General features: G+C 36.6%; 1 protein-coding gene across 1 annotated transcript in view; it reads right to left on the bottom strand.

The window, feature by feature from the left end:
- IMMP2L (inner mitochondrial membrane peptidase subunit 2) overlaps positions 1–13,280 on the bottom strand; it is an 892,307-nt gene that overhangs the window by 649,808 nt on the left and 229,219 nt on the right. The window lies entirely within an intron of this gene.

Genomic DNA, 13,280 nt, shown 5'->3' with positions numbered 1-13,280 from the left:
TTGTGAGTCACACAAGATACATCCACTCTTCTCCCTAGATTTTTTCCTAGCAAGGTTGAGGCCATTATACGGTCTTCAAGCTGGGAAAAATTAACCCCCTCAGGGAAATAAGGAGGGGCTGGTTCCACAATAAAGCATAGGTGAAATTGCAAATGAAGCACAGAGAGAAATGAGGTTTAAAATTCTCAGATTCATCTAAGTTTACCTAAGTATATTCATTTCAATTCTCATGATCCCACGTCTACCTGATCAATTCTTATCTTTTACATCAAAAAGCTTGGGAGGCTATGAATTCAACTTAATGTGTGATTCTACAACTTTCAGGGTCAAATTTGGGGTCTTATTTTCAGCTTCATCAGAACTGCAACAGTAAAAGACAGGACAATCCATCATGGAGCTCTCTGTTTCTCTCACTACACCTGAATTGAGAGTTTAAAGCCCTAAACGCATCATTTCCTGGCTAAAATTTTTCTGTGCAGTCAAAAGCAGCTAACCCACCCAAGAGTCCTAGAAGCCATTATTCCCACCATAATAGTCAATTACAACTTCCATTTGATTTCCCAAAGCTTTGACTTTAGAGAACACTTCACTTTCAGTAAGAAAGCTGATAATTTAAGTAACTAAAAGTGCATGTCAGGGCACTTCTCCACTGGCAATAAGACCCTACTGTGTTCAATCCCAGTCAGTTCAGATAAGTAAATTCTCATCCTTGAAATCTGTTTTCTGAGACCACTCCTGGTTATTATCCACTAGAATGGAAGTATTCTAGGTAGTTCAAGCATAGGGCAGTTAATACAGGAAATCTATTATGCAGATGTTGAAGGGATTAGAAGAGCAGAAAGGAGAAGGGGGCATAACCAGAGGCATACAACAAAAACAGGGCTGCAAAGCAAAGCCAGGGTTCTACTATGCTGGGCTGGGGCCCACAAGCCTACGATCATTGTTCAACTTCTGGAAACACTGCCACAGCGGCCACTGGGACTGCTCTGTTTTTGTTCAGTGGAGTCCGTACTACTCTACAGCAGTACAGACAGAGATGCTCATGAAACCAACCCCAGCGCTAGTGAAACGTCCAGCCACCTGTGGCCACCATCAGCCATCATCTACTCCTGCTGCATGCTGAAGTACGGTGGTCCAATAAAAGGAAATAAACAACTGCTCTTTCCCCCCGCCCTCCCATCTTTCACCATTAGCTTCCTTTGGCTGTACCTGACAGAAAACTTGCTGCAGTGGAGTGTAATAGGGCAGGCGTGGAGCTGAGATAATTGCCCCAGCTGGCATGAAACCAAACACTAACGGTTAAATAAAGTATGACCATTTTATCCTTCTTCAACCATATACAAAGTTAAATGGCAAATTAAGAAATGTAAAGAAAACCAAGTAGCACAGAAATACTCAAAATGCTGTTTTCATTCTATCTTAGCTTTCTCAATATTCAACAAGTATTTACTGTGTTTATTGAACCTGATTTTGCATCCAATGCTGGAGTTAAATATGCAAAATCAACTACAGGAGTTTTTCCTCTACTTTGAGGAAAGAAACAAAATACAGTGTAACAGGAACTAGGCTATGTATGTGTACCAGGCACAGAGAAGAGAGAACCACGACCAACAGATAAGTCAATGAAGGCTTCAGGAAAGAAGTGACACTTGGAAGAAAATTAGAGCTTGGTCAGAATACAGGAAGAAAAGGGTATTCCATGTCAGAAATACAGCACGTGAAGAGGCATACAGACACGACAAAGCATGCCTGGAAAGTGGCAGAATTTTATGTGGTTGGAATATCAACTGACGAGTTGGGGGCGGGGAGAGGGGTAAACTGGAAAAAAAGGCTGGACTGGTTACAGTGAGCAGAGTATGATTCTGCATCTCCTACAGCTTATCAGATGGTGTTTTAGGGCTTTATATAGCACTGTCAGATCTGATTTGCATTCTAGAAAGATAACTGCCAGAGGAGTGGAGGATTGATTAGAGAAGATGACACTCAGGGAATGGAAGAGTAGTTCTCTATTCTAGTGAGAGAAACTAGAACTAAAGGTACAATAAAGTGAAATAATCCCCACTTGTCCTATATTCATAGTCTAAGAAAAGCCTGGCTCTCCTCCTCCTTCCTTTTGTAAGTTCCCCAGCTTCTAATCAATCTGTCAGTTAAGCTCATTTCAAAACTATTTATGTATTTTCAATGACCACTTTAATAACCCTATTTCTCTATAGAGATTAATAAAATTATCCTGTAGATTCTTCTAAACAAAAGATGGAAACCTGTGGAATGTAACTGAAAAGAGTAGCTAGTAAAAAGTAATCTGAAGTAAGTGTAGCATATATTCTATTTTTTATTTACCTATTTTGTTTTAATTCTTTTACAGCAAATCTACCTCTTAATATTATATTATTTAGGTTATCATTTAAATTCTGCCATATTCCCTCATATATAATCACTAGAAGAACTAGAAGTTGCCCAAAGCAAACCAAGAGGAAAATATTTTTAAAGTACAGTGGCAAAACCCACCCATAGAAAAATTAAAAATCGATTCTTATTGTTTTTATGGTCACTCTCCCTCAGAACAGCATTGACTTTTTTATATCATAATAAAAGGCAATCATTTGTGATGCTATCACAGCCTATTTTATATTGCCAACCAGAAGAGTGGCCATCTTCAATTGTAATCAACAGTTTTGCACAAAACTTCTTTTATTAAATTCTTGCTATGGAGGAGGTCCGAACAACAGAGCAAGAAATAGAGAACTAGCCTTGACAGGTGAGAGGAAAATAGAACATGGGTGTTTCTTTAGCATCCTGCTTATACTTGTATCATAGTACTCAACGATACTTGACCACAAAATTATCTAACTGGAGAGTAGCCTATGAAAGCCATTGATAGCAGGAACAATTATTATTCATTCTTGTCTTCATTGCACAAAGCACAAGACTGACACACAATAAACACGCAAAAAATGTTTAAAGAAGGGAAGTGGAAAGAAGTGGTAAAAAGGGACAGATACTGAAAGACGAAGTGGGAAAAGGTCAAAGACAAAATATGCCTACTACTCTGTATTGCCCAGGGCAATCCAATCTCTAACAATACTTTTTTTTTTTAAATAAGCTAGCCCGTTCACAGTTATCATCACTCATATATAAATATTGTATTTCCTTTCAAGATTAAATTAAAATTTCTTCAGTGGGATTCTGGACATAATGCATTCGTAAAAAGAAATGACTTTGATTTTTAAACTATTTCTGAGAGTCTTAGGTTTCTTAAAAACTTACATGGACATTTTCTGGGGCGGGGGGGTGGAGGGTGGAATGTTGTCAGATTATTTGCATATACAATGTAGTATACTCCCCCAAATTCATCCCAACCCAGCTTTAGAGTTAAGCTCTGTTTAATCTAAACCAATCATGGTACTACCTCTTTACCACCAACTAGTGCTTCAGAGAATGACACTAAGTCAGTTTAGGCAAACAATATACAAGAAAAGGTATCTTACAGTCTTTTAGAAAAAAAGGGGGGAAAAACGGCTTTCTTACTACTCAGCTAATGCAAAAATGAGTGTCAGAGCTAATCATTCTGTAGGAATGTAAGAAACAGAATAACCACTCTGGCTACAGTAGTCTGGAAAGACGTGGAGGAGGTAAGACTCACAACATGCCCCATGCCTTACTGATAGGAAAGTACCTTGAGTGGAAAGGAATTGCAAGAGGGTGGATAGTATAAGCAAAGGCATACGAGACATGAAGTCTGGAAGGTGTCGGATGTGTTCAAAGCACAGGCCAGCCACCCTAACTGAAAGATTTATAGACAAAGAGAAGACAGGGCAAAAAGTTAGTAGGAACAAGAATCTAAAGACCAGTATACACGTTTCATTGTTGTAAGAGCCAACAAAGTAAAATTCTTTGTTGTGATCTAAATGTATCATTTAGGGATGAACACATCAATAGAGATAAAAGACAAAAACTCTTCAAAATTTTTAGCAATGAATAAAATTATACCACTATAGTGGTTCTTATTATTCTTTTAAGACTCCATTCTGAAGGGCTACAGCTTAAAAGACTCCAGCTACCAGGGACTTCAACTTAACAAATTCCTTTATGAAGGAGTAGAAAAAATAAGCCAATTTTTTTAAAAAGATGGAAGAAAGGGAAATGAAGAAATGAATGAGTATATCTGATAGTATGTATTATCTCATATATTTATATGCTCAAGTAAGAAAATTATATCCTCATATTTATAAGCAATTATAAAGGAGCATTTGTAATGGACCTCATATATATTATCTCTGAATTCTCACAACTTTGAAACGGAAGTATTGTTGGAAAAGAATCTAAAAAAAAGAGTGGATATACGTATATATATAACTGATTCACTTTGTTGTACACCTGAAATGAATACAACATTGTAAATCAACTATACACCAATAAAAATTTTTAAAAAAAAGTATTGTTGGCTCTTTATACAGGTGTGAAAAGTGGCTCAAGAGGTTAAATGGACATGGAAGACCCAGATTCTTACTCAGGCCTCAGACCCTCAATCCTTTACCCACTCCAGGATTTCATCTAAGAGATACATACGATACAAAATTCAACAATATCTAAAGCCATTCTGATTTAGAGATAAATGAAGACTCCAATTGTCAGTGCATCATTATTCACACCTAATGTAGAAACAAAGATTTAGCCAAGCTCAATGTGATTTAGCTGAATGCAAGATTTGTATGTTAAGATCCAACATTAAATATGCAAAGAATATTCCATGACTCCCTGTAAACTGAGGTTTATCACTCAAAGAGACCCTAGATATTCAGTATTTTGAAGAACTAAGTAGTAATGAATCAGAGGAATAAACTAGTAATAAAATATTCAAAGGTCTAAAAATTAAAAGCAAACATTCTTAGCAAAGCGTGTATGGGATTTTATTTAACTCTTAAATTTGGAACTTTTAAAAAAAATCACAAAAATCAACAATTCATCTTCAATCTCTCAAGTCTAATTATCATGGCCCAAAAAGAGACCATTATAATGCTGCTTGGAACAGCCTGTCAGTCATTGATTTCATGAGGTTAGTAAAGGCTGTTTATTTTGTTGTCATATTAAGGAAAATTTAAGACCCTCACACAGTTCCTTAAACCTATTAAAAATAAGATTTTTTTTAAGTTTGTGAACTTAACATTTCATTACTTCCTAATCCTCTCAGAGTTAAATCAAACTTTAAAAATGTCAGGAAAGGCTGAATAAAATTTGTTATAGGTTCTATATGTTCCTTTTTGTGTTGTTGTTAAAGAATATCAAGTACGCAGTTACATTTTAAAAATCTTCATTTTTTCCAACCTACCCTTTGAGCACCAAGTATGTTAAATAAGCATTTACAGAATATAAACAGTACTTATAATACTATACTTGACCAAACTACGGAGGATTAGAGAAATAGAAACCATGTTGGCTTTGATTTTGCAGTTATGCTTTCCAATATAGGCCAGAATCTAGTAAGTTAAAGTGTGAAAGAGGGCCACAGGTGGCAGGAGAGGGCCTTTAAGGGGCCTGAATATCAGTGTACAGATTGATTCTGTCCAGAAAGCAGACGGCAGCCTTTCCCCAAGCTGCCTGGTTAATACAGATGGGAGAGCTAAGAGGGTACTTGGGTTCCTTACAAAGACCAGCAAAGGGTTTGAGCACACAAACAATATTCCAGGTTGAGTACAAGGGAAGGGGGTTGAAGTCTGGTGGTAACAGATAGCAGGTACATACAGATGTCTGAAGGAAGCAGAGAAAGGAAGGTCTGGGAACCCACTCCCCATGAAAAGATTTTACCCCAAAAGCTATCACAAGAAGCCTCAGATCAGATGCAAAACTACATCAGGCCTCAACATGACTAAACTTCAACAAAAATATTTATTGTGAAACACTGGTATGGCTCAGATCAAACCACAAAATAGTTTTCTAGTTCTGACAGAAAAGAAACTAGAAAAGTGGCAAACTTGGAAGACAGCACTTTTTGAAGGCAATACCTTACCAAGCCACTTTAAGACTAAATACAGTCATCCCTCAGTATCCACAGGAATTGGTTCCAGGAGCCCCTGTGGATACCAAAATCCACAGATACTCAAGTCCTTTACATAACACAATGAAGTACAATTAGTTCTCTGTATTCACAGATGTGGAACCCATGGATATGGAGGACTGACTACAACTAACTACTATCAACTAACATAATTAAGAAAGATTTCTCTTAGTTAATAGACTCTTTTAAAAATATTTCATTACTAAAGCAGGACTATTAAATATCTGGTGTTATTTACATTTCAAGTATGGAAATAATTCTTTCAAACTAATTACAGAGCAAATATATTGTCTGTTCTTCACAAGGTTCAGGGTTACCCAGACTGTACTGAATAACTCAAAGATTAGTCTGCTAATTAGCCAGAGGTTAGCCATCTACAACAATTATTTCTCTGTATCATTATCTTAAATTTTGTTCACACATTGTGGTAACAAATATATCCCTCCATACCATCATAGTATTCAGAAAATCACCATATGCCTTAAGGTAAGACTCCATTAGACTGAGAATCTGAGTGGAAGCTACCAAATATGTCTGTGGGAGGGCAAGGCTGACGGCATGCTTACACTTTCAGGAATTTGTGCAGAATCATTTGTAATCATGTAACACTCAACGATGAAGTGCTGAGAGCATTCTTTTTTTCACCCTCACAGAATCCAGAGAACTGTTCAGCAGTATCAAGTCGTGACCCTGATGTTTTATGGCATAAAGACCATAGTTTAAGTCCTCACAAGCACTAAAAGCCACCTCTACACAAGAAGTAGAATATCCTTCTATACTAATGTGCTACATATTATAGCCTTCTCCAATATGTTCCAAACGTGATACGGTGCTATTTTCAAAAGAGTAAAAAATTCACAGAAAAGCAGATCCAAGCAGGACTCATTTTGCCGGTGAGATGGTGGGAATGGATCAGGAAAGGAGGTAAGGAAGCAAAGGCAGAAGAGTATGTTACCAGTAAACTACCGAAATTCTCATTATCTATCAATGTTATATATTTGATTGTCCCAATGACCAGCCCTCAAGAATAATCCCATAATCTGTTTCAAGGGAGACTATATTCTATAGGGATAGGTACTATTTTAAGAAAGAGACAGTTTTAGTTCCAGTGTAGATCATTTAAAACCTAAGTTTTCCTAGAAAGTTAAAATAGCATAAAGTGTAAAAAAAGGAAACAAACAGATTAAAGGAAGGCCAGAACGTTGGCTGAAAACATACCTTCAGGGCACACTTCCAGGCAATGCCCAAGGCTTATTAGGGAATAACTAATGGGTAATATTTCAGATGCAACATTTTATAGGTGATAACAATGACTTTATATGAAAATTGCTTCTATTTTTCTCTTTCATCTATATTTTTAATTAAGTACTATTAAATGAAACTCTTTCCTCCCTCGTAAGCTATTCATTACTGTTTATTTCTGTATATAAAGGCCTCTTTTAAAAAGTACCCTCATAACCACAGCATCCTCCATCCTGGGAAGGCATCTACTCAGAAAAAGAGGACGAGTCATTGATCCTCAGGCATAAGTCATGTGAAGCTTTGAAAACAGCAGATCACACCTGGCCTGCACACTGCTGCCAAGTGGAGAACATCTGCTCAGGTAGTCATTTCAGGACAGCCGTTAATTCTATAGTATGAATCTGAACAACTCCAGGCCCCCAAACTGCCTTCCACTCATTCACCTCAGTCAATGTCATCACCATACATCCACCTTCTCACCCAAATCAGAAGCTTGGGAGTCATGCCTGCCTCTTCCCTTTCATCCCACAGTCAATCAGTCCAAATTCTTGTTAGCTCTTTAATCTCTTCATTTCTCTCCAACTGACTGCCTCAGTGTTTGCTTAAGCATTTCCAACTCAGGTTGTTTAATCAGTTTCTTAACTCGTTTCTCTGCCTCTGGTTTTATGACCCCAAAATTCATGCCTCAAAACACAGCCAGAGTAATCTTCCTAAAACCTTTAAGCGGTTCCCCACCATCCTCAGATCAAGTTCAAACTCTTTACCACAGCTTACACGGTCCTTTATGATCTGACTGTTTACTCTCAAGCCTCCTCTCTTACCACTGCTACTTTTCATACCCAACAATACTAAAAGTTTGGAGTGCTTAAATTGGTAGTATATTGAGAGTAATCCATACTCTCTCAGCACCAAGTCCCACCATTCCTTATTCCTCAGGGCTTAATTCAGTTTGTAGTCCTCCAGGAAACATTCTTAGACCTCTCATATTTGGCCCATCTATGTGCTGCAAAAGCACCCCGAGCTTACAATTATCACACTATATTGTACTGTTCACATTTTTTTCTCCCTCTCTCCATCCCTGACTATAAGATACTAAAAAGTAGAAATAACATCATTCATATGTGTATCATGATGCCTAGCCCAGTACTTGGAACCCATGATACTCTCAATAGATATTAACTGAATAAAAGAATGCATAAATAAATATGGGGATGGGAGGGTACACAAATCTGTGCTTCCTTCAAGAAAAAATGGCTACCAAAATGTACATGAACTATGCTAAGCTACTCTCTAGGTCTGCCCAAAGAAAAAAATAACAACTAAGAGTTTGTCTGAAATTCCAGGACACTCCTAATAAATCCAGGAAAGTTCACTGATGGAGAATCTATCAAGTGATGCTGGCCTTTAGCTCTGACTTACCCTTGTTTGTCTCCCCATCATACCAAATAAGCACCTGTCCATACTATGAGAGTTTAAGTCAGCACCCAAGTGGCTCTGTGTCAGCAGATTATAACCTCTACTGAAAGAAAAGGATTTTAATCAAAATCCTGCTTCCTTACATGATTTAATCACTGCACACTGATTAAATAAATGACAGTAATTATAAAGGATGTTTTCCATCCATTCTAAGTGCTCTTTGGAAGCTCACAACTGCTCAGATCTCTGATCTGAGATAATGTACTCAATGTCTTAAGTTAAATGCAAATATTCTCGACTGGGGGAAAAAAACTTACAAAAATCTTTTTTTCCTAAATTATTTATCTTTGAAATTGAGCTTTTCAGGTATTTGCAACGTATCCTGGGGGTGATAAAAAATAAGTCCTTAAAAAATCTGTGAATCAAAATTGTAGTCCTAAATCCAAACCCTAGTGTTACTATGCCCTAAATCTTTAAATTCAGAAATCCTTGAATTAATTCAGTATCCTCTTAGACTCAAAAACTTCAAAGTCCAAGAATAATGGGAAAACAATAGCAGTTTATTTAATTAAGAGATGTAGAACTGTACAGTAATTAGTATAGAAAGGCTTTTCAAAGGCTGTGTAAAACACTTCTAAAACTTTACTTTCATCTTTGCCTTTGTGACTAAGTAACTTACCTTAAAATACCTTCAGTTATGATCCTTAAGCCTAAAATGCCTATGTTAAAACCCAAAGTATGTTAAAACCGAAAGCACAATAAGCAGCATTCTTCATTCACAGTACTTAAAAGTACATTCCTTCATTTTTGAACCTTTATCATTTTTTTAAAGTTTTATTTTTATTTATTTATTTAATTTATTTTATTTGTTTATTATTTTTGCCTGCGTTGGGTCTTCGTTGCTGTGTGCAGGCTTTCTCTAGTTGCAGCAAGCGGGGGCTACTCTTCATTGCAGTACACAGGCTTCTCATTGCAGTGGCTTCTCTTGTGGTGGAGCACAGGCTCTAGGCTTCAGTAGTTGTGGCACATGAGCTCAGTAGTTGTGGCTCACAGGCTCTAGAGCGCAGGCTCAGTAGTTGTGGCGCACAGGTTTAGTTGCTCCACGGCATGTGGGATCTTCCCGGATAAGGGCTCAAACCCGTATCCCCTGCACTGGTAGGTGGATTCTTAACCACTGCACCACCAGGGAAACCCGAACTTTTATAATTTCTGCAAGAGAAAACAATGCCAAGAAATATCCCTGTAGGAATTTAAGATAAAGGCTTCCAATTTATAGTTTTGCCTGAATAATTGACCTGAACATGGATGCCATGACTCTAGGACTTGATATCTACTGAGCAATTACTAATAAATAAGAAGCTGTTGCGGAAATTCCTTTATGCTTGACCCACTGGAATAGTACGTGACAAGATAACAGATTCTCGATAAATATTCACTGAAGTCGAACTGATGGGTTAGATGCAGAATTTTAGTTTACATTGTAAAGATACCTTGAAACTGAAGAAAATACAAGCATAACTTCAGCACAATTTTACAGTGGATTATACAGACAGAATCATCAATTTCTCCTCCAAATCAATGAAATGCTAAGGCAGAGGGGATAACAAAAGAATTTTGGGATATAGACAAATTTGAAATCAAGGGAGAGAAATCTCTGGGTGCCAAATTTGAAGAAGGAACTCAAAGTCTGGCTGGTAACAAGAACTGAATCCAAAAATTTAGAAATATACCAATAGGCCTTCCCTGGTGGCGCAGTGGTTAAGAATCCGCCTGCCAATGCAAGGGACATGGGTTCGAGCCCTGGTCCAGGAAGATCCCACATGCCACAGAGCAACTAAGCCTGTGAGCCACAACTACTGAGCCTGCACTCTAGAGCCCACGTGCCACAACTGCTGAGCCCAAGTGCCACAACTACTGAGGCCCGCGTGCCTAGAGCCCGTGCTCTGCAACAGGAGAGGCCACCACAATGAGAAGTCTGCAGGGGGGAGTGGCCCCCACTCACCGCAACTAGAGAAAGCCCACACGCAGCAACGAAGACCCAACACAGCCAAAAATAAATAAATTAAATAAATAAATTTATATAAAAAAAAGAAATATACCAGTAGAGGCATACCTTGTTTTATCATGCTTTGCTTTATTGTACTTCCCAGATATTACATTTTTAACAAACTAAAGGTTTGTGGAAACTCTGTATCAAGAAAGTCTATCTGTGCCATTTTTTCAATGGCAGTATTTTTTAATTAAAGTATGTACATTGGCTTTTTAGTTATAATGCTATTGCACAGTTTATAGACTACAGTATAATGTAAATATAACCTTTCTATGCACTGGGAAACCAAAAAAGTTTGTGTGACTTACTTTATTGCAATAGTCACTTTATTGCAGTAGTCTGAAACCGACTCACAATACCTCCGAGGTACACCTGTACTAATATTAGTAAAATAATACTGATACTATATTTTAGTGTATTAATACTGATACACAAATACACCAATAGTGTTCTCTGATCACCACATAATAACCAAAAAAACCCCTAATTAATAATAATGTAAAACCTTTTCACCTGGAAATTAACAAACAAGCTATTAAACAACTAATATTTATAGATCATAGCAAAAGCACTTCTCTGAAGAAAATCCATAGCATTAAATGTTTACGTACATAAATTTTGGAAAAAAAAGTGATTTAAACACTCCACTCCAAAGCTAGAAATAGATCAACAAAGTAAAACAAAGTCAGAAGGAAGAAATTAATGAAAATAAAAACGGAAAAGCTGTAAAACTTATAAAGAAGCTGGTTCTTGTTAACAGACACATAGATCAAAGAAAAAAAAGAAAGAAAAAGAAAAAACAATAGAGAGCCCAGAAATAAACACAAACATGTAAGATCAAGTAATTTATAACAAAGGAGGAAAGAATATACAATGGGGAAAGGACAGTATCCTAATAAATGGTGTTGGGTAAACTGGACAGTCCCATGCAAAAGAAATGAAAGGAGACCACCGTCTTATACCATATACAAAAATCAACTCAACATGGCTTAATGACTTGGATGTAAGACCGGAAACCATAAAACTTCTAGAAGAAAGTACAGGTCATAAGCTTCATATGACATCAGTCTTGATGATTTTTTGAATCTGACTCCAAAAGCAAAAGCAAAAAAAGCAAAAAACAGACAAGTGGGATGACAACTAAACGTCTTCTGAACAGCAAAGGAAACCATCAACAAAATGAAAGCAACATACCAAATGGGAGAAAATATTTGCAAATCATATATTCAATAAGGGGTTAATATGCAGAATACATAAAGAAGTCAAACAACCCAATAGCAAAAAAAAAAAAAAAAATTCAATTAAAGAAATGGGCAGAGGATCTCAATAAACATTTTTTTTCCAAAAAAGACATACAGATAGCCAATAGGTTCATGAAAAGGTGCTCAACATCACTAATCATCAGGGAAATGCAAATCAAAACCACCATAAGATATCAACTCATCACCATCATAGAATGGCTATTATCAGAGGGACAAGAAATAATGTGTTGGTGAAGATGTGAATTAAAGGGAACCCTGTGCACTGTTGGCAGTAACATAACTTACTGCAGCCACTGTGGAAAACAGTATGAAAATTCCTCAAAATATTAAAAGTAGAATTGCCACATGACCCAGCAATTTACTTCTGGGGATTTATCCAAAGAAAATGAAAACACTAATTCAAAAAGATATATGTACCCCCATGTTTACTGCAGCATCATTTACAGTAGCCAAGATAGGGAAACAACCTAAGTGTCCATCAATGGATAAATGGATAAAGAAGATGTGATATATATACACATAGAACACTCTTCAGCCATAAAAAAAGAATGAAATCTTGCCAATTGTGACAAACATGGATGGACCTTGATAGGATTTTGCCAAGTGAAATAAGACAGAGAAAGACAAATACTTTACGATATTACTTATATGTAGAATCTAAAAAACAAAACAAAGAAAGAAAACAAGCTCAAAGCTACAGAGTACAGATTGGTGGTTGCCAGGGTGTTATGTGTGTTGGGGGCAGGGGGGATTATTATTCAAAAATAAATACTCAGCATCAGCAACTACCTATTTATTGACAAAATGTATTTGCACTTAAAAAAAAAGCTATAAAAGGTAAATAAACCAAAGTCAAAGTGCCAAAAAATAACATATTAAAGCTGCTTTTTGGAATACTGTGAATCTACTGGAACAATTGTTCAACATTTGGTTGCTTCACAATCTGTGTTTTTTTTAATCAAATATGACTAGAATAAGCCTGTCACATCCATAAAAACATTAACTGAAATTAATATGCAAATTATGGTGCCTGTGTGGGATGCCATTTCATTAATTTCATTTCACTGACATAATTGTGTTCTCTAAATATATGAGTTTTGCAAATGCTATCCCATAGAGAATGCAGTATTTGGTGAATATTAATTTACTAGCATAAAATCCAACAATAGTTTAGTCAACAGGAAAAAATGGTAATCTGAGATTTTAGTCACAAAATAATTTACATGCTTTTTTTTTTTTTTTTTTTTTTTTTTTT

The sequence above is a fragment of the Neophocaena asiaeorientalis genome, unplaced genomic scaffold (assembly GCF_003031525.2).
Source record: "Neophocaena asiaeorientalis asiaeorientalis breed wild unplaced genomic scaffold, Neophocaena_asiaeorientalis_V1.1 scaffold116, whole genome shotgun sequence".
Taxonomy (NCBI): Eukaryota; Metazoa; Chordata; class Mammalia; order Artiodactyla; family Phocoenidae; genus Neophocaena; species Neophocaena asiaeorientalis.
The sequence above is the reverse complement of the archived record's forward strand: the minus strand, read 5'-3'. Positions and strand labels throughout refer to the sequence as shown.